This window comes from Rhinolophus hipposideros, assembly GCF_964194185.1.
Source record: "Rhinolophus hipposideros genome assembly, chromosome: 8".
Classification (NCBI taxonomy): Eukaryota; Metazoa; Chordata; class Mammalia; order Chiroptera; family Rhinolophidae; genus Rhinolophus; species Rhinolophus hipposideros.
In genome coordinates, this window is record NC_138054.1 from 21,005,916 (window position 1) to 21,026,773 (window position 20,858).

Below are 20,858 nucleotides of genomic sequence, written 5' to 3' on the forward strand. Positions count from 1 at the left end.
CAGCACAATGTTAGAGGTCATGTGGTGTACACTAAACAAAATTTCTTTAACTGAGTTTAACTAGATCTTGGGGAAAAGGGGTGGAGTCATTTGTTCATTCTTATGTTTACTGAGTGGCTATTATGTGCAAGATTATGTGTTAGGCAGTGGGATTGATTAGAACCAAGGAGAAGATAACCTTTTGAAAGGGATGGGGCAACATAACCATACATTTATCACCAGGTGAGGACTGCAGTAGACTCCAGGTCATAGTTTAGATTCTTTTAGGGATATGTACGAGTATGAGCAAAGGGTGGCATTGTAATTAGAGGGAATTACACTAGGAATGACATCTATAAAATAAAACAATTGCTCCAAATCACTGTGAAACCCCAGAGTCAGACAGAAAGCTCATGATTTCTGACTTCCTGTTTACGGCCCATGGTCTCCACTTTTTAAAGTGGAGATGCTTTTCTGGTGAACAGAAGGTCAAATACAGTGTCTTGAGTAAAAGACACTGTTTAAACATGAGGTAACACATGTAAGACAGGTCAGTGTCAGTATACTCAATGAAAGTTCTTTTTCTCTGCTAAACTGTCTTCTAAGCATTCAGAAAAACTTGCTTGGTGTTAAATGATCTATATTAAGTTTAATCTACCAATTGCTGTTTCTCTATCTTTTCTATTCTCTTCCCTAATATGATCTCTTTTCACAAAAGGTTGAGGAAGCCAGTGAACTGTAATAAAATGAGCAGGTTTTTGGGGATTCAGCTAGACCTGGATTCATAACAGAGGGCAGTTACTACTAGTGGAGTAACTTTGGAAAAGTACTAAACTTTGGGCAAGTATTTAAATCCCCAGTTTACTCTTTTGTAAAATAAAATAGTAAGTAGGTCAGGAGAAAATGTTTATGTAAAACTCTTGCCTTAACACAGTGCTTCACACATAGTAACAGCTCAGAAGTAAGCTATCAATCGATGTTAAGAACCCGATGCCTCGGGAGCGCATTTATGCTTCTGCAAGCAAAGGAAATGTAAGCGTAATCACTATTAAATTAAATTAAACCAGAACGCGCACTTCAGCATTGACGGGATTGGATCGCTCCCGGCCACCGTAGCCGCGCATGCGTAGATAACGTGGCGGGACGTAGGTGTCATGGCGAGCTCCATCTGAAGTCTCCGCAGGTTGGGGAGAGCGGCGTGTGGTCTATTTCACTTTGGACTGGTATGTTATTTCCTGACTACTGGGTAAGGGAGGCCGGTGGATCTGTGAGGGGCTGAGTGTGGCTGGAGCTCCTTTTATGGCGGAGCCTCGTTTCTCCAGTTTCAGTCTTTTTTGGCCCTTTGCTTGTTTGTTTCGCAGTTAACTGGCCGGCTGGGTTGGGGGAACAGGGAGGCTGGTAACACAGCGAGAAGTGAGGACCGGGTCGTTGGCCTCAGGTGCTGCAGGGCTGCAAGGAGTGGTTGAGGGACCTCGTTCCTTAGTGTCCAGTTTAACTCCATTCATTTTCCCACTTTCCAGAATCCATTAGTGAATTTGTGGCCCGGGAGGAGGCTGTCGCAGTCAGCTGGCTTTCACAGCCGTATCTCATTGGGAATTGAAACTGACGTTAGGAGAGCAGGTGTCTTGTTTTTTTCACTTCTCGTTTATTCATCAGACCTCTCTCGGAGTCTCGGGGCAACGCGTGTCTTTCGGATGGAAGGTGATCTAGACGTCTACTTCATTGCCTTATTCCTTTTTTCTTTTTCTTTTTTTTTTTGTAGTTGGTATTCCTTGAATCACGCAGACGTGTTGTAGGGCTTGCTGGATAGTATGACCATGGCTCAGTCATGGCAACTATGGCAGAAGTCAACACACCTGTTTTAATCAGAAAGGGTTTGGAAATAGTGTGGAACATTATTAACCTTGCTGTGTAAAGCAGCCTTCTCTAGAGTCTAATCCCTTTTAGGAAGTTTCAAAGGGTCCTGACTGTGGTTTTTGGAACTTAACTGCAAATTTCCTTTTTCTGAGAAGTTTTTATTTTCCAGACTCTTCTTTCAAGAGGATTTGAGACTACTTGCAGGCAATCAAGGTACTCATTTGTTTTATTTTTTAAAGGTTTTTATTAAAATGTAGTTAACATACAATATTATATTAGTTTCAGGTGTCATTGTCGTCATGAGTTATTCAACAGTACCCACCTGGCACTATGCATAGTTATTACCCTATTATTGATGACATTCCCTGTGCTAAAGGAGTGATCACCGTAATAAGTCTAGCAACCGTCTAACACCATACCATGCTATCACATTATTGACTATATTTTTTATGCTGTATCCCCAAGACTTATTTGTTTTATACCGGGAAATTTGAACTTCTTATTCCCCTTTATCCTCCTCCCCTTTTTAATTTTTCAATTACAGTTGACGTTCAGTATTATTTTATATTAATTCAGGTGTATAGCATAGTGGTTAGACATTTACATAATTTACAAAGTGATCCCCCTGACTAGTACCCACCTGGCACTATGCATAGTTACACCCCTCACAAAGTGATAACCCCCACAACCTACTGCCCCTGTGACATTGTATATAACTGTTATAAACCATTGACTGTGTTCCCTATACTGAATTTTATTTACATCCTGTGACTAATATATATATTTAATTATAGTTGACATTTAACATTATTCTACTTCAGCTTCAGGTGTATAGCTCAGTGGTCAGGCATCTATACAGTCTATGATGTGATCCTCCAGATAAATCCAGTACCCATCTGACAACATACATAGTCTTTACAACATTATTGATTATATTCCCCATACTGTATTTCATATCTCTGTGACTATTTTGTGACTAACAATTTGTATTTTCTAATCACTTCACCTTCTCCCCCATCCACACCCTACTCCCATCTAGCAACAATCAGTTTTTTCTCTATATCTCTGAGTCTATTTCTGTTTTGTTTGCTCATTTATTCTGTTCTTTAGATTCCACATATAACTGAGATCATATAATTGCCTTATAATTGATCATATTTCCTATGCTTTATATCCCCATGACTATTTTATAACTGCCACTTTGTATTTCTTAATCCCTTCATCTTTTTCACCCTGCCCCCAACCACCCTCCCGTCTATCACCGCAATATATCTAGTACCCATCTGATACCATACATAATTATTACAGTATTATTGACTATATTTCTTATGCTATACCCTACATCCCCATGATTACTGTGTAACAACCAATTTATACTTCTTAATCCCTTCTCCCTTTTCATCCATCCCCAATCCCCGTCCCATCTGGCAACCATCAAAATGTTCTCTGTATCTATGAATTTGTTTCAGTTCTTTTTATTTTTTTTTATTTTGTTCTTTAGATTCCACTTATAAGTGAAATCATACGACATTTGTCTTTTGCTGTCTGACTTATACTTAGCACAATACCCTCTAGGTCCATGTTGTCACAGATGGCAAGATTCAGTTTTTTTAACAGTTGACTAATACTCCATTATGTACCACCTCTTCTTTATCCATTCATCCATTCTGGGACACCCAGGTTGCCTTCATATCTTGGCTATTGTAAATAATGCTGCAGTGAACATATACATGAGCATGTCTCCTTGAAGTAGCGATTTTGGTTTCTTTGGATAAACACCCAGAAGTGGGATTACTAGGGCCTTCTTTGTCTCTTGTTATTGTCTATGTTTTAAAGTCTGTTTTGTCATATAGGCGTTGCTACTCCAGCTTTTTTGTTTGTTTGTTTCCATTTTCATGAAATGTCTTTTTCCATCCCTTTCAATCTGTGTGTATCTTTCTGTCTGAAGCAAGTCTCTTGTAGGCAGCATATGTAAGGGTCTTGTTTTCTTATCCATTCAGCAACCCCCCCCCCCCCCCCCGCCACCCTGCCCTGCAAACCCCTGTCTTTTGATTGGAGCATTTAATCCTATTATGTTGAAAGTAATTGTTGATAGGTATATAGTGATTTTATTTAGCCATTTTATTTGTGTTTTATTTTTTATTTTTTTATTTTTTGGTTTTAAAGAAGTTCCTCTAAGATTCTGTGTAATTATGGTTTGGTGGTGATGAACTGCTTTAGCTTTTTTGTCTGGGAAGCTTTTCATCTGTCCTTCAATTCTGAATGATAGCTTTGCTGGGTAGAGTAATCTTGGTTGTAGGTCCTGGCTTTTCATCACTTTGCATATTTCCTGCCAATACCTTCTGGCCTTCAAAGTGTCTGTTGGGAAATCAGGTGGCAGTCTTACGGGCACTCTCTTGTACATAACTCATTGCTTTCCTCTTGCTGCTTTTAAGATGCTGTGTTTGTCTTTAATCTTTGGCTTTTTAATTATGATGTGTCTTGGTGTTGGCCTCTTTGGGTTCATCTTGTTTGGAACTATCTGTGCTTCCTGGGCTTGTATATCTCTTTTGTTCGCTAGGTTAGGGGAGTTTTCCATCATTATTTCTTCAAATAGGTTTTCAATTCCTTGCTTTCTTCTCTTTCTGGTATCCCTATAAACAAATGTTGGTATGCTTGATGTTGTCCTAGAGGCCCCTGAAACTGTCCTCATTTTTTTGGGTTCTTTTTTTTTTTGAGTTCTGATTGGATGTTTTCTGGTACTTATCTTATAAATCGCTGATTTGATCATCTGCTTCATCTAATCTACCTGTAATGTATTATTGATTACCTGTAATGTATTCTTCATTTCTGTTATTCTTTATTTCTGAGTGGTTCTTTTTTATGTTTTCTATCTCCATTTTTATGTTTCCTATCTCTTAGTTGAAGTTCTCCCTGATATCATTGAGCATCCTTATAACCAGTGTTTGGAACTCTGCATTTGGTAGACTGCTTGTCTCCATTTTGTTTAGTTCTTTTTCTGGACCTTTGTTGTGTTCTTTTATTTGGGGTATCTTTCTTTGTCTCCATTTTGGCCACCTCCCTGTGTTTGTTTCTGTGTATTAGGTAGGGCTGCTATATATCTTGATCTTAGTAGAGTGGCCTTATGTAGTAGGTGTGCTGTGGGACTTAGTGGCATGGTCTTCCATGTCACCTGACTTGTGCACTCCAGGTATGTCCCTTTTGTGACTTGTGTGTGTCTTCCTGTTGTAGTTGAGTCCTGGTTGCTGTTTGCCTATCAGTGGGAGGGATCGACCCCTGGGCTCACTGGTTGTGAGGACTGGCTGTGACAACAGTGGAGGAGTTGTGGTAAATGGGCTCTCTCCAGAGCAGGATCTACCTCACAGGGCTCTGATGCCTGCCTAATCTGCCCTTTGGTGTGTCATCCATGGAGGCGGCTGGGTGATGCTCCAGCTCGTATTGAAGCTGGCTGCTGGGTGCGCCAGCCCCAGGGCCACCTGGGAGGGGACCTGCTGTAGGTCAAGTTCAGCTGCAGCCCTCTACCCCACTTGGATCCACCCAATAGGAGTGGCCAATCCACAGATGGCCACTGCCCTTGCTGTGCCTGAAGGGCCTTGAGAGGCCAGATCACAAACCAAAGCCAGCTGCCGCTAGTGCCAGGCTTAGGGCTGTGCAGCTAGAGGTACAGGACATACTCGAGCCAGATGCTGTTTGTCTGGGTTTTGTGAACTTTTGAGAGACCCTAGGAAAGTCTGTAGCATGAGCCAGGGCAGGCGGTTTGTATGAAAAAGCCACTGGAAGCTGCTTGTGTGTGTCTAAAAGTTGGGTGGGACTGGGTCTCAGAATTACCTGGTTGTGGCAAATGAATGGTGTTAGCCAGCTTGAGGGAAACTCAGATATGGCAGCTCCCTGCGTCTACATGCTGGGAAGGGCTCAACAAAGAAACAGTGGCTTCTGCCAGATCCTCCATCGCGAGAAAGCTCCTCCTTCAGCCTTCATCCTGACGCCAGACAATTCAGTTCCTCCCTGTATGTCCCTATCTCCAGCTGCGGCTCCAGTGCCGGAGCTCAGCCAGTGATTCCATTGGTGAGTAAATCCATGCACGGTCCCTTTAAGAAGAGTACCTGGGACTCCAGCTGCCCTCGGTCTCACTCAGCCACGATCTCCACTGGTTTTCACAATCAGAAATTATGGGGATTTTTCTCGCTGGCACTGGAACCCTGGTCTGGGGAGCCTGGTTTAGTGCTGGGACTCCCTTGCTCCTTCAAGGGGGACCTCTGCAGCCAAGATATCCTTTCCAATTTTTTTTTCCATTTTTTTCATTTTTTTCCTTTTCCAATTTTTAATGGTCACTCATGGGTGTGGGACCAGCTGGTTCCGTGTCTCTTCCCCTCCTACCAGTCTTGAGGTGGCTTCTTCTGTATATCCTTAGGTGTAGGTCTTTGGTTCAGCAAGATCTTAGGCGATTCTCATGGTTGTTTTATAGTTTAGTTGTAATTTTGATGTGGTCGTGAGAGAAGGTGAGCACTGTGTTGACCTACTGCGCCATCTTGACCAGAGCTTCCTGTACTCATTTATGTTAGACCTTTTATATTTGAGTGACATGTTACACATTATAATGTGCAGAAAGCCTAAGTTCTTAGTAATTTTGCCACCAATATTGTATGGGAATGCCATAATCTTCATATCACTAAGTCCAAGAAACATTTTCATGCATTTTACTTAACCTTTTATCTGCATTGAGTAGCACTGATTATGTTCATTTCTTCGACATGCTCTCTGCCTTCACCTTCTATGAACTACTGATTTTTTTCCTTCTCTGGTGACTGCTTCTTGGTTGCCATTAAAAGCTCGTTCTCTTCTCTTTGGCAGTTAAATTTGGAATTCCTCAAGGCTTGGTCCCTTTCCTTTTCTGTTTTCTTTCTCTCTGGGTGTTCTAATCCACATCCTTGTCAACATTATTATTCTCTGTCTTTTTGATTTCTAGCAAGCCTAGTGGGTGTGAAGTGGTTAGCTAATGTCAACTAATGATGTTGACATCTTTTCATGTGCTTATTGGCCATTTTTATGTTTTTGGAGAAATGTCTATTCAGATTCTTTGCCCATATTTTATACTGGATTATTTGTCTTTCTGTTGTTGAGTTGTAAGTTTTTTTAAATGTATTCTGATACTAGACCTTTATCAGACATATGATTTGCAAATCTTTTCTCCCATTGTTTGAGTTGTCTTTTCACTTTCTTGATAGTGTCCTTTGAAACATATATTTTTAAAATTTTGGTGATATCCAGTCTGTTTTTTCTTTTGTTGCTTATTCATTTTGGTGTCATAACCAAGAATCAGTGCTTAATCTAACTAATGTCATGAAGTTTTACACCTGTGTTTTCTTCTGAGAGTTTTGTAGTATTAGCTTTTTTGGTATGTGATCCATTTTCAGTTAATTTTTGGATATGATGTGAGTTAGGAATCCAACTTAATTCTTTGCATGTGTGGCTATCCTGTTGTTTCAGCAGCATTTATTGAAAAAACTGTTCTTTTCCCCATTGAGTTTTTTTGGCACCCTTGTTGAAAATTAGCTGATCACGTAATATATTTTGACAAGTATTCTAGATGATTTTTATGAAATAATAAGTCAGACAGTGATTCTTAAACTTTATTGCATATCAGAATCACCTGGAAAGTTTTTAAAGATTGCTGGGCTTTCCTTAGAATATCTGATTTGGTAGGTCTAGGTCCTCAAGACCTCTCATTTTTAACAAGTTACCCAGTGATTCTGATTGTGCTGGTCTGGGAACCACATTTTGAAAACTACTGGTGTAGGACTTTGTTTCACAACTGTGGCTATACACATGAGAACTATTGGAAAGTTTAAAAAAAATATTGATGCTTAATCTCTGTCCCCAGAGGTTGATTGAACTGTACTGAAGCTCAGTTTTAGGTAGTTTCCAAAAGCGCGTCACATGAATACACATGAATACTATAAGCACTCAAAACAGAGCCTCTGCTGGAAGAGAATGGTGGTTCTTGATCAGGGTGTTTAGTGGAATCACCTGGGCAGGTTTTACGTTTGCATCCCTATGTTCTTGTCTTGAAGATTCTAATTCAGAATGCGACCTGGGTAATTGATATTATAACAGCTCTCCTAACAAATCACCTGTGTAAATTACTAGTACTCTATGATATTGCATTCTCTTTTCTTTCTATCATTTTCACTATTTCCCTTTTCACTGACTCTGTTTTATTTTATTTTTTTTAAGATTTTATTGGGAAGGGGAACAGGACTTTATTGGGGAACAATGTGTACTTCCATGACTTTTTTTCAAGTCAAGTTGTGGTCCTGTCAGTCTTAGTTGTGGAGGGTGCTATTCAGCTTCAAGTTGTTGTCCTTTCAGTCTTAGTTGTGGAAGGTGCAGCTCAGCTCCAGGTCCAATTGCTGTTGTTAGTTGCAGGGGGCGCAGCCCACCATCCCTTGCGGGAGTCGAACCAGCAACTTTGTGTTTGAGAGGATGCGCTCCAACCAACTGAGCCATTTGGGAGCTCAGCAGCAGCTCAGCTTAAGGTGCCATGTTCAATCTTAGTTGCAGGGGGCGCTGCCCACCATCCCTTGTGGAGCTCGAGGAATTGAATTGGCAACCTTGTGGTTGAGAGGACACGCTCCAACCAACTGAGCCATCCGGGAGCTCAGCAGCAGCTCAGTTCAAGGTGCTGTGTTCAGTGTTCTTAGTTGCAGGGGGCAGAGCCCACCATCCCTTGCGGGACTTGAGGAGTTGAATCGGCAACCTTGTGGTTGAGAGCCCACTGGCCCATGTGGGAATCGAACCGGCAGCCTTCGGAGTTAGGAGCATGGAGCTCTAACTGCCTGAGCCACCAGGCCGGCCCTCACTGACTCTGTTTTTATTCCCTTTATCAAACTTGATTTCCTCTACCTTTTAGAAATAACTTTATATGATCCTGTTGTTCCATTATCTTGCTTTTCTTTTGTTCTCAAATTTCCGTTTCCTTATTAGTTATTCAAAAACTTCTAAAGGCTAACGATTCCCTCTAACTGTTGGAAGTAAAAACTTTATTACTAGTGATGAGTGAGATTGTTTAGGTGCTATGATGTGCTGCTAAGTTTAGGGACCTCTACATTTTATTGTCTTTGTCTCCATTGCCTTCCTAGAAGGAATTTCTATGAATGGAATTGCTCAGTCAAGGGATATCTATGTTTTAAAGTTTGATATGTACTGCCAGTTTTATGCTTTCAGCCAGCAGTAGGGTGTTTGTCAGTCTTTTTTGCCAGTGGGATAGATGAAAATTCATGTTTAAATACTTGCCATTAGTGTATGTGAGTATTCTTTCCTATGCTTATTGGCTATTTGCATTTCTTAAGTGATTTCCTGTATTTCCTTTGCCCTCTTCCCCCCTTTTCTTTTTTGGCATGTGTTTATATCTTAGGGTCACGTTAGATTCTCGCATTGTTTGTGCTTTGCCTATGAGGCAGAGCCATAGTGGGAGAGTGTGGTGTTGAGAGAAGGCCTAGTGTTGCCATGCAGCAGCCTACCTGTCTGTCTCCTCGTACTTGCCACTAAAGCAAGGAGAGTTTGTGAGACGGATCCTTTCAGGGACTTTGCTTCACCTTTGTGCGTACACCTTATGTTTCCCTGTTTGGCTACGAAAAGATGGCTGGCTAGTCAATGACGAGTAAGATTCCCCATGGTGAGGACAACCCAAGCCAGACACAGCCACTTGGGGACCATCTGGGGAACTTGCCGGGTCGGTAGAGATGGGCACAGCCTCCCACCGTCCCCCGGCTAAGGAGAGCCTCTGCCTCTGTGGCTGTCTTCCTTCCTGCACCTGCAGGGGAAGTGACTCAATGATATGCTCTCCATCTGTTTATATCCATAAAGGTTTTGTACCTTGGGGAAGTACGTATCCTGAGACTGCAGTTCCATTGCCTGCAGGCAAGTGTGATTGGCTTAAATCAGTTTCCTATTATAATGTATGGGATTCACAGATCTTGAGGTTGACAAGCTTTACTTCTTTTACTTCCACACCTAGCTAAGCAAAGCCATGCGTTGGCACAATTCGGGACTCAGTCTTTGAGGCTTGAGTCCCTTGGCCCCTGCTTGCACTCTACTCTTGTCTGCTGTCTTTCTTAACCTTGTGCCACCCTTCTCACTTCCCACTGCTCTTGTCGTGTTGGACACTACAGCCTAGGTACTTATTCTGGGTCTATCAGTGTGCAAATCTTTTAGCTTCTCTGGACTTCAGTTCTGTAAAATAAGAGGCTTAGCAATGTTCTCTACTTCTCTAACTCTGTGATATTGGATGTCTGCTGCAACAAACCCCTCTTCTTCCATTCTGTTTTCCTTCTGTTTTCTATGGGATGTTAAAATTGTGTAATTTCTAAAAGGTGACTTTTAATATGTCATTCAATTCATAGTTCTTCGGTAGCTTTTTAGTAACATTCAGTGGTACTACCTGGTCTTAGCCGTTCTCACTTACCTTAATTATTTCATAAAATAGTAGTGATAGGGGTTAGGAATTTACTTCAACTTTTCTCCTGTATTGTGGAAGGATTAGCTGAATTCAACATAAACAAGAATTTTATTCAGTCAGTTAGCAAATATTGTGTCCCTGTTAGGTAGGCATTATTATAGGTGTTGTAGATATAGTGGTGAAAAAGAGATACCCCTTTGTTCTTGTGGAGCTTACATTGTAATGAGAAAGACGTGGTTATATATATGCTATCAGGTAGGTAAGTGTTATGAAGAAAAATGAAGCACAAAGCAGGGTTAGAGGTTAGTGAGTATGTATGGGAATGCTTGGTCAGTGTGTGGTTATTTTAGACCTTCAGAAAGGCCACTCCAAGGAGGTGTCATTTGAGTAGATAAGTAGGCAGCAAGGCCTGCAGATATCTGGGGAATGATAGTCCAGTCTGAGGAATAGCAATTGTGAAGGCCCCTGAGTCAGAAACTAGTTTGGCATACTCAGAATATCTAAAAGGTTAGTATAGTTGGTGCAGAGTGGGCGGTGGCAGAGGAGGCAGGTAGGGGCCATATTTTGTTAAACTGGGTAGTCTACAGTAAAGAATACTGAGAATGTGCAATATGCTAGACATACGAGTAGTTCTAGGTATCACTTGGGGTAAAAGAGTGAACAAAGCACAAAAAAACCTTTATTCTCACAGAGTATATTCTAATAGAAATAGGTAGACAGGAACAAAATAATGAAAACACCTAAGCAGGTGATGAAGTGCCATGGTAAGAAAACAAGGTGGAGAACTGGAATAGGAAGTGAGTGTGTACATAGTGAGGTGGGAGTTGCTCAGACAGCCTCACTGGTGACATTTGTGAAGTCCTGAAGGGCTTGAAGGCATTCTAGGCAAGAATAAGATCCTGAGCTAAGTGTACTTGGTATGTGTGAAATGGCACGGTATGTGTGAAATGGCACGGTCAAGTGGAGTGAGGGGTGAGTGGTGGGAAGTAGGGTCAGAGAGGTAACACGAAACTGATTATATATGTCCTTGGAAATATTTGGAGTGATTTTGGGTTGTTATTCGAAAGTGGAAGACGTTGGAAGGTTTTGATAACAAGCTCGAAATGAGGTTTTTAAAGGGATTAGGTTTTAAGGGTATCCCTGGCTTCTGTGCTGAAATGTCAAGAATTAAGAATAGAAGCAGGAAGACTAATTGCCAGTAATCTAGGCAAGAGTTGACATTGGTTTAGACCAAGTGTATAACAACAGATATGGTCAGAAACAGTCAGACTCTGAATGTATTTTGAAGATAGAGCTAACAGGATTTTGCTGGTGGATTGGATGCGAGTGAAGGAAGGTGGACTCAGGGATGATTCCAGGGTCTTCGATCTGAGCAGGTAGAAGGTTGGGATTGCCTTTAAATGAGATGGGGAAAGTTGTGGAAGGATCAGGTGTGGTGTTTGCGTGTGGGGTAAGGTGGGGAGAAGATCAAGAGTTCTCTTTTTCCAAGATCAGATGAGATCGGGCGCGTTCAGGCTGGTATGGCCGTAGACAAGAGTTCTCTTTTTGACTTTTGAAGTTTGAAATAACTATTAGACATTGAAGTAGGGGTGTCGGATAGGCAGTTTGACGTGAGTCTGAAGTTCAGGGGAGGGTTGGGGCTGGTTGTATAAGCATATGGGTGTTATTTCAAGGCCATGGGACTGGATGAGATCAGGATATGTCTATAACTAGAGAAGAGAAGAAATCCTATAATGGGGACACTCCGGCATTGAGAAGTTGGAGAGATGAGGAGGAACCGCAAAGGATACTTAAATTGCTAATGTGGTAGGAGGAAAACTCGGAGAGTGTGGTGTCCCAGAAGCCAGTGAAGAAAATGACTTAAGGAGGGAATGGTCAGTAGTGTCAAATGCTGCAGTTGGGCTCATATAAGGGAATTGATCATTGAGATCAATGAGAATTGATCATTGTACGTATTGTTGGAAGTCATTGAAATGACAGGCAGCTTTGGTGGAGTGGTGAGGGTGAAAGCCTGGTTCATGAAAGAATGGGATGGGGAAATTGGAGATTGTAAGTATAGATAGCTCTTGCAAGGAGTTTTCCTTTAAAAGAGAAAAATGATAGAGGAAGTAAGTGAAGGAAGTGGGGTCAAGTAAGATTTTTGTATTTTAAATTGGAAAAGTAATAGTATGTTTATATCCGGATAGTAATGATGCAGTAGCGAGACAGTTAGTGATGATGCCAGAAGAGGGAGCGTTGCTGAATTCTTTGCTTGAGTAGGTCAGAGTAGAAGGATTGTTCTTAGTGAGGTGGACAGTTATTCATAGTAACAGATTGGTAGGCAGAGTACATGGGCAAAGAATCATTTTCCTGGTAAACGAAGGAAGTCATCCATCTGTGTGGAATGTGGGTGGGGATCTGGGATCAGCTTCATTCAAGCTTTCTGTATTCAGTACCATCTTTACCGTCATTAGGAGAAAATCTGTGAGAAATTTTCAGAAAATTCCTAAGATAAACGAGTGTAAGTGTCTTTAGTGAGGTTCTTCATAGTCTTTGCTCTACCAGTACATTTGGGTATCTGTTAGGCAGAATTTCCTAAATTTATATGACTGCAGAACCATTTTTCATTGATAGTTAACATATTAAATAAATAGAACGAATTTGAGAGACTAACTTAGTTCATTTCACCTTATCTAGTTTGCTGAGTTGGCCAGGGCTCTTGTTTGAAAGAGAGAAAACTCAACTCAAACTAATTTAAGTCACAGAGGAAATTTATTGGCTCACATGATTGGGCAGAGTGACATACGGCTTCAGGCATTGGTTAGATCCAGTGACTCAAATAATATCAGTATGGCTGTGTATCTTTCCAGCTCTTACTAGGCTTCATTCTTTAGTTAGACTTCTGCCTTGTGACTGGCAGATGGTCCCTAGCATACTCAAGGTGACATCTTGCCAACTTAGCCACTTCCATGAAAAGAGAAGCCATCTCTCCTGTTAGCTTTGGCATAGAAGTCTTTGTGATCAATCTGATTGGCTAGGCTTGTCATATCCAACCCTGAACCAATCACTGTGGCCAGGATCCTCCTGGGTTATTTTGACGGGACTGGGTCACGTGCCACATTTCTGTGTCTGTGGAAGGAGGAGGCCTGTGATTGACAATCCTGCAATGCCCATGTGGTATGCACGTTAACTCTAATGTAGCCAGATCTTGATTGCCATCTGGATTATTTCTAATCTTTTGCTCTTGGTTGCAATGTAAAGCTAGCTTAGATTTGAACACAGGTTTATCTGATTTATAGGGCATAATTAGTCACAGTTGTAAAGAGTATATTACAGTAAAGGGTACAAAATGAGTCTGGCTGGAAGCCACTGTTAATTGAAAGTTGTTAATGGAAAAATGGGAATCTGGCAATTGAAGAGAAGGAAAATTCATCGGAAAGGCTTGAGACCAGAGGAGAGTAGGATCCTGAACACTGGTTTAAGCGGCCCAGATGAAGAATAGTGGTCACTGAGTGTGACCATACATTAAGTAGTCAGTAGAGTATTGCATGGCATGTGGGCTCTGCCTCATTAGACCTGGAATCCTTGTTGTGCTCTTTGGGTAAGTTAGCTTCTTTGTGTTTCAGATTGCTCTTTAAAGTGAGGGTAATAACACTACCTCCCTCATGGAGTTGTGAATGGTTAATGAGGTGATCCTGTGAGAACTTGCTTCGTGTCTGGACATAGTATTAGTAGTAGTACTACAGTAAGTATATTCATGTCCATTTTCTTTGGCTTTCCTTTTTATTTTTCCTGGTAGTTTATTTTTCTTTTAAGTATTTTAACATAATTGTAGATTCACTTATAGTTATAAAAATTATGTGGCGATGTTGTATACTTTACCCAGTTTTCCCCGATGGTAATGTCTTGCAAAACTGTAATCCAATATCACAGCAACGAGGATGTTGACATTGATATAGTCATAATATAGGAATATTTCCATCACCACAAGGATCTCTCATGTTCCCCTTTTATAGTCACATTGACTTTCCTCCCACCCATCCTGTCCTTAGTTCTTGGCAACCACTATTCTGTTCTCCATTTCTATAATTTTGTTATTTAAATCTCAAGTATGTTGTATAAATGTAATCATACAGTATGTGACCTTTTTGGATTGGCTGTATTCACTCTTCATGACTCACTGGAGACTCATCCAGGTTGTTGCATGTATCAATAATACATTCTTTTTCATTGCTGAGTAGTAATCTGTGGTATGGATGTACCACAGTATGTTTAACCATTCAGCCCATTGAGGGCATTTAGGTTGTTTCCAGGTTTTGGCTATTACAAAGAAAGCTGCTGTAAATGTTTGTGTTCAGGTTTTTGTGTGATTAGAAATCTTTGTTTCTCTTGGATAACCCCAAGAAATACAGTTGCCAGGCTGCATTGTAGTTGCATGATTAGTTTTTTAAAAACAGTGGTAAACGTTTTTCCAGAACAACTGTACTATTTTATATTTTTATATACCAGGACTGTATGAACGATTCAGTTACTCTGCATCCTGGCAGCCTTTAGTGTTTTTATTATTTATCATTTAAGCCATTCTGATAGATGTGTCGTGAGATCTCAATGTGGTTTTAATTTGTATTTCTCTCATGGTTAGTAATGTTGAATCTCTTTTCATGTGCTCATTTGCCTTCTGTATATCCTCTTAGATGAAATATCTCTTTATGTTCTTTGTCCATTTTCTAATTTTATTGGTTGTTTTAGTATTGTATTTTGAGTTCTGCATTACCAATCCTTTGTCAGATACGTGATTTGCAAATATTTTTTTCCACTGTGTTGCTTGACTTTTCATTCTTTTCATTTTCATTCTCAAAAGGATCTTTTGCAGAACAGAAGTTTTTAATTTTGATGATGTCTAGATTTATTAATTTTTCTTTTTATGGATTGTGATTTTTGGTGTCAAGTCTAAGAATTCTTCATCTAGCTTTAGGTCTAGATTTTCTCTTATGAATTTTTCTAAGAATTCTTCATCTAGCTTTAGGTCTAGAAGATTTTCTCTTATGAATTTTTCTAAAAGTTTTACATTTTATATTTAAATGTACATTTAAATTTTATATTTATTTTTACATTTACATTTTATATTTATAGTTTTACATTTTATATTTTAACTCATGATACATTTTGAATTAATTTTTGTACAAAGTACGAGATTTAGGTTGTGGTTTATTTTCTTTTGTCTATAAATGTCCGGTTCCTCCAGCACTAAGTGTTGAAAAGGCTATCTTTCCTCCATTGAATTGGTTTTGCACTTGTGTGAAAAATCACTTGGGGATATTTGTGTGGATCTATGTTCAGGTTTTCTGTTCCATTTTGTTGATCTATGTTTCTATTCTTCTACCAATAGTACACAGTCTTGATTGCTATAGCTGTATAATAAGTATTAAAATTGGATTACGTCACAGAAATGGCAGCATGAGGAGAGCTTCTTGAAATCTGCCTGGAAGATACAACAAATTGAACAGCTATAAGTCAAAAAAGGATTCCCTGGGCAGGCCTTGTGGCTCAGGTGGTTGGAGCTCTGTTCTCCTAACGCTGAAGGCTGCTGGTTCAATTCCCACATGGGCCAGTGGGCTCTCAACCACAAAGTTGCTGGTTGGATTCCTTGACTCTCACAAGGGATGGTGGGCTGCGCCCCCTGCAACTAAATTGAGCACAGCACCTTGAACTGAGCTGCCGCTGATCTCCCGGATGGCTCAGTTGATTGGAGGAGTCCTCTCCACCACAAGGTTGCCGTTGCCGGTTCCACTCCTGCAAGGAGTGGTGGGCTGCGCCCCCTGCAACTAACGACGGCCACTGGACCTGGAGCTGAGCTGTGCCCTCCACGAGTAAGATAGAAAGGACAACAACTTGACTTGGAAAAATCCCTGGAAGTACACACTGTCCCCCAATAAAGTCCTGTTCCCCTTCCCCAATTAAAAAAAAAAATCTTAAAAATAAAAAGAAAAAGGATTCCCTGTGCAGTACACAGGCATGTCTGAGAGACCTACAAATTGAATCACCTAAAGGTATGCAAATTTAGTGAGGGGGTGGGGAAAGAAAGGAGGAAGTGCAGAGATATGGGCTGTGAGCCACAGGCCACAGACCGGAGCTCAGAGCAAACAAGGTAACAAGGCAGATCAGAAATAAAATGAAAAGTCTCCAGAAAATGAACTTAAAGACATGGGAATATGTGATTTAAATGACAGAGAATTCAAGACTGCAGTTCTGAAAAAACTCAATGAGATGCAAGAAAGCACAGATAGGTAGTTGAATGAACTCAGAAATACAATCAAAGAACAAAATGAACATTTTACCAAATAGATTGAAATTTTAAAAAAGAACCAAATAGAAATTCTTGAGATTAAGAACTCAGTAAAAGAAATGAAGAGTGAAATAACCAGCTTAGATAATAGAGCTGAAGATGGAAGATGGAAGAAGAGAGAGACTTGAGAGTTAAAAGAAATGAACTCTACAAGAACTTTCTGACTCTATCAGAAAGAGCAACATAAGAATAATGGGTATACCAGAAGGAGAAGAAAGGGAGAAGGGAACAGACAGAAAGTATATTCAAATAAATAGTTAATGAGAACTTTCCAAACTTGTGGAAAGAACTGGATCTTCAAATCCAAGAAGCAAGTAGAACACCTAATTACCTCAATCCTAACAGGTATGTTACATTGAAGCTGTCAATAATTAATGACAAAGAATTCTCAAGGCAGCCAGGGAAAGAAAAGCCGTAACCTATAAAGTAGAGCCCATTAGATTGCCATCAGATTTTTCAGCAGAAACTCTATAAGCCAGGAGGGAGTGGACTCAAATTTTCATACTATTGAAAGAGAGAAATTATGTAGCAAGAGTAATATATCCCGCAAAGCTATCCTTTAGATATGAAGGAGTAATAAAGATCTTTCCAGACATACAGAAACTGAAGGAATTTTCTAACAAACGATCTGCATTACAAGAACTACTGAAGGATGCTATTCAACGTGAAACAAAAAATCAGAAGAATACAAAACCATGAGGAGTATTATGAACAGACAGACAGAAGCAGGAAATGGCAACTCCTACACAAAATAGGGCACTATACACTTAAACATAACATACAGGGTAAAGAAGAAAAAGAAAAACACTTAAAGAAGAAAAAGACAACTTGCTACTGCAGTGCAGGCAGGAATCAACTCAAATAGGGATACTTTGTGACAACAAAAACATAAAAGGGGGGAGTCTAAAGGTCTGAACTGGCATAAGGGAATGGAGAAAGTAAGTATGCTGAAGAAAATGGAATACTCTATGAAACTTTCTTTTACATAAGCATAATGGTAACCACTCAAAAAAAAAAATCCAGAACTGAACTATATAACGTACTAAAAGAAGACACAGAGAGAAAAATCATGGAATACCACCACACAGAAATAATAGACAACAACAAAAAGGTGAAACAATGGAGACACAGTCTTACCAGAAAACCAAAGATAGAATGATAGGAAATTCTCACATATCAATAATCACCCTAAATGTAAATGGACTGAACTCGCCAATAAAAAGGCACAGAGTAGCAGATTGGATCAAAAAACTAAATCCAACCATATTCTGCTTCCAAGAGACACATCTCAGCTACAAGGACAAATATAGACTCAAAGTGAAAGGGTGGAAATTGACACTCCAAACAAATGGTATCCAGAGAAAAGCAGGGTTAGGCATACTGATTTCACTGATAGGTGGTATATAAACCAAAAACAAGGAAAGAACAAAACGAACAAATGAAAAACAAAAACTCATAGACACAGACAATAGTTTAGTGGTTACCAGACAGTAAGGGAGGAGGGGTGTGGTAGATGAGGGTAAAGGAGATCAAATATTTGGTGATGGAAGGAGAACTGACTCGGTGGTGAAGACACAATGGGATTTATAGATGATGTAATACAGAATTGTACACCTGAAATCTATGTAACATTACTAACAATTGTTACCCCAATAAACTTTAGTTAAAAAAAAAAAAAGATAGTAGATGAAATAGACTTCAGGATAAAAAAGGTAACATGAGACAAAGATGGACATTTCATAATGATAAAGGGGACTATACAACAAAAAGACATAACAGTCATCAATATTTATGCCCCCAATCAGGGAGTACCAAAATATACCAAGCAACTACTAAAAGAACTAAAGGGAGAAATTGATCAAAACGCAATTATATTAGGGGACCTAGATACATCATTGACAGCTATGGACAGATCAAACAGAAAATAAAGAAAGAAATAGCAGCCCTAAATGACACACTAGATGAAATGGACATAATTGACATTCATAGAGCACTTCATCCTAGAACATCAGACTGTATGGTCTTTCCTAGTGTACATAGAACATTCTCAAGGATAAGACCATATATTGGAACAGAAAACTAGCCTCAGCAAATTTAAAGATTGAAATCATACCAAGCATACTTTCTGATCACAAGGCTTCGAAATTGGATATCAACTGCAAAAAGAACTCGGGAAGAACCACAAATCTGTGGAGATTAAACCACATACTTTTAAAGAACAACTGGGTCAAAGAAGAAATGAGAGGAGATATGAAAAGATACATACTGTGTTTCCCAGAAAATAAGACCTAAACCATTCCATCAGCTTTAATGCATCTTTTGGAGGAAAAATTAAGATGAGACCAGGTCTTATTTTAACATAAGACCTGGTTTTATATAAGACTCGGTATGTAATGTAATAATATAACATATGATATAATACAATACAATATAATACAATACAATACAATACAACACAACACAATACAATACAATACAATATAATACTGGGTATAATATACTACTGGGTCTTATAATAATTTTTGCTCCAAAAGACGCATTAGAGCTGATGGTCCAGCTAGGTTTTATTTTTGGGGAAACACGGTAGAAACAAATGAGAATGAACATACATCCTATCAAAATTATTTAGATGCAGTGAAAGCAGTTTTAAGAGGGAAATTTATATCATGACAGGTCTATCTCAAGGATGAAGAAAAGTCCCAGATAAACAACCTCACATTACACCTTAAAGAACTCGAAAAAGAACAAATGAAACCCAAAGTAAGCAGAAGGAAAGAAATAATAAAAATCAGACCAGAACTAAATGAAATAGAGAACAAAAAGACAATAGAAAAAATTAATGCAACAAAGTGTTTGTTCTTTGAAAAGATTAATAAAATTGACAAACCCTTGGCTAGACGCACTAAGATACAAAGAGAAAAGACACAAATAAAATCAGAAATGAAAGAGAAGTTACCACGGATGCCACAGAAATACAAAAGATCCTCCAAGAATACTATGAAGACCTATATGCCACCAGATTCAATAACCTACAAGAAATGGACAAGTTCCTAGAAGCATATAGCTTTCCTAGACTGAATCACGAAGAATTGGAAAATCTAAATAGACTGATCAACAGTAAGGAAATTGAATCAGTCATCCCAAAAGCAAAAGTCAACTACCAGATGGCTTCACTACTGAATTCTACCAAACATTCAAACAGGATCTAACATCGGACCTTCTCAAATTGTTCCAAAAAACTAAAGAAGAGGCAATTCTCCCAAACTCATTTTATGAGGCCAACATTACCCTGATACCAAAACCTGGTAACGATAACACAAAAAAAAGAAAATTACAGACCAATATCGCTGATGAATACAGATGCAAAAATCCTAAACAAAATTCTAGCAAATTGAATACAACAATGCGTTAAAAATTATACATCACGATCAAGTGGGATTCATCCCAGGGGCACAAGGATGGTTCAATACATGCAAATCGATCAATGTGATACACCCATAAACAAAATAAAAGATGAAAATGTTATATGATTGTAACAATAGATGCAGAAAATGCATTTGACAAGATACAATATCCATTTATGATTAAAACAGTTAATAAAATGGGTATGGAAGGAAAATACCTTAACATAATAAAGGCCATATATGACAGACCCTCAGCTAATATCATAATTAATGGTAAAAATTGAAGCCCTTCACTTTATGTTTAGGAACAAGACAAGGTTGTTCCCTGTCACCACTGTTATTCAACATAGTATTGGAAATCGTGGCCAGAGCAATCAGGCAAGAGAAAGATATAAAAGGCATCCAAATTGGGAATGAAGTAGTTAAATTGTGACCTTTACAGATGACATGCTTTATATAGAAAATACAAAAGACTCCACCAAAAAGCTGTTAGAAACAATAAACAATTACAGTCAAGTTGCCGGCTATAAAATCAACATACAAAAATCCATTGCATTCCTATTATACTAACAATTAAATTTCAGATAAAGAAATTTAAAAAAAGTTCCTTTTGCAATTGCAACAGAAAGGAAATACCTAGGAATAAACCTAACCAAGGATGCGAAGGACCTATACACTGAAAACTATAAGACATTTTAAAAAGAAATTGAAGAATACACAAAGAAGTGGAAAGACATTCTGTGTTCATGGATTGGAAGACTCAACATAGTTAAAATGACGATATTGCCCAAAGCAATATACAGATTAAATGCAATCCCCATCAAAATCCTAATAG

At 39.2% G+C, this 20,858-nt stretch overlaps 1 protein-coding gene across 2 annotated transcripts in view; it reads left to right on the forward strand.

Annotated features, from left to right (window-relative positions):
* The first annotated feature begins 1,099 nt into the window (after positions 1-1,099).
* The window catches only part of CDKAL1 (CDKAL1 threonylcarbamoyladenosine tRNA methylthiotransferase), a 629,213-nt gene continuing 609,454 nt past the window's right edge, over positions 1,100-20,858 (forward strand). Inside the window, exons 1-2 of one of the 2 annotated variants that reach the window (XM_081056268.1) lie at positions 1,100-1,202; positions 2,006-2,049. The gene's annotated coding sequence lies outside the window, so the exon portion shown is untranslated. The remainder of the gene's footprint in view (positions 1,203-2,005; positions 2,050-20,858) is intronic. The other variant, XM_081056269.1, reaches the window with a different exon arrangement.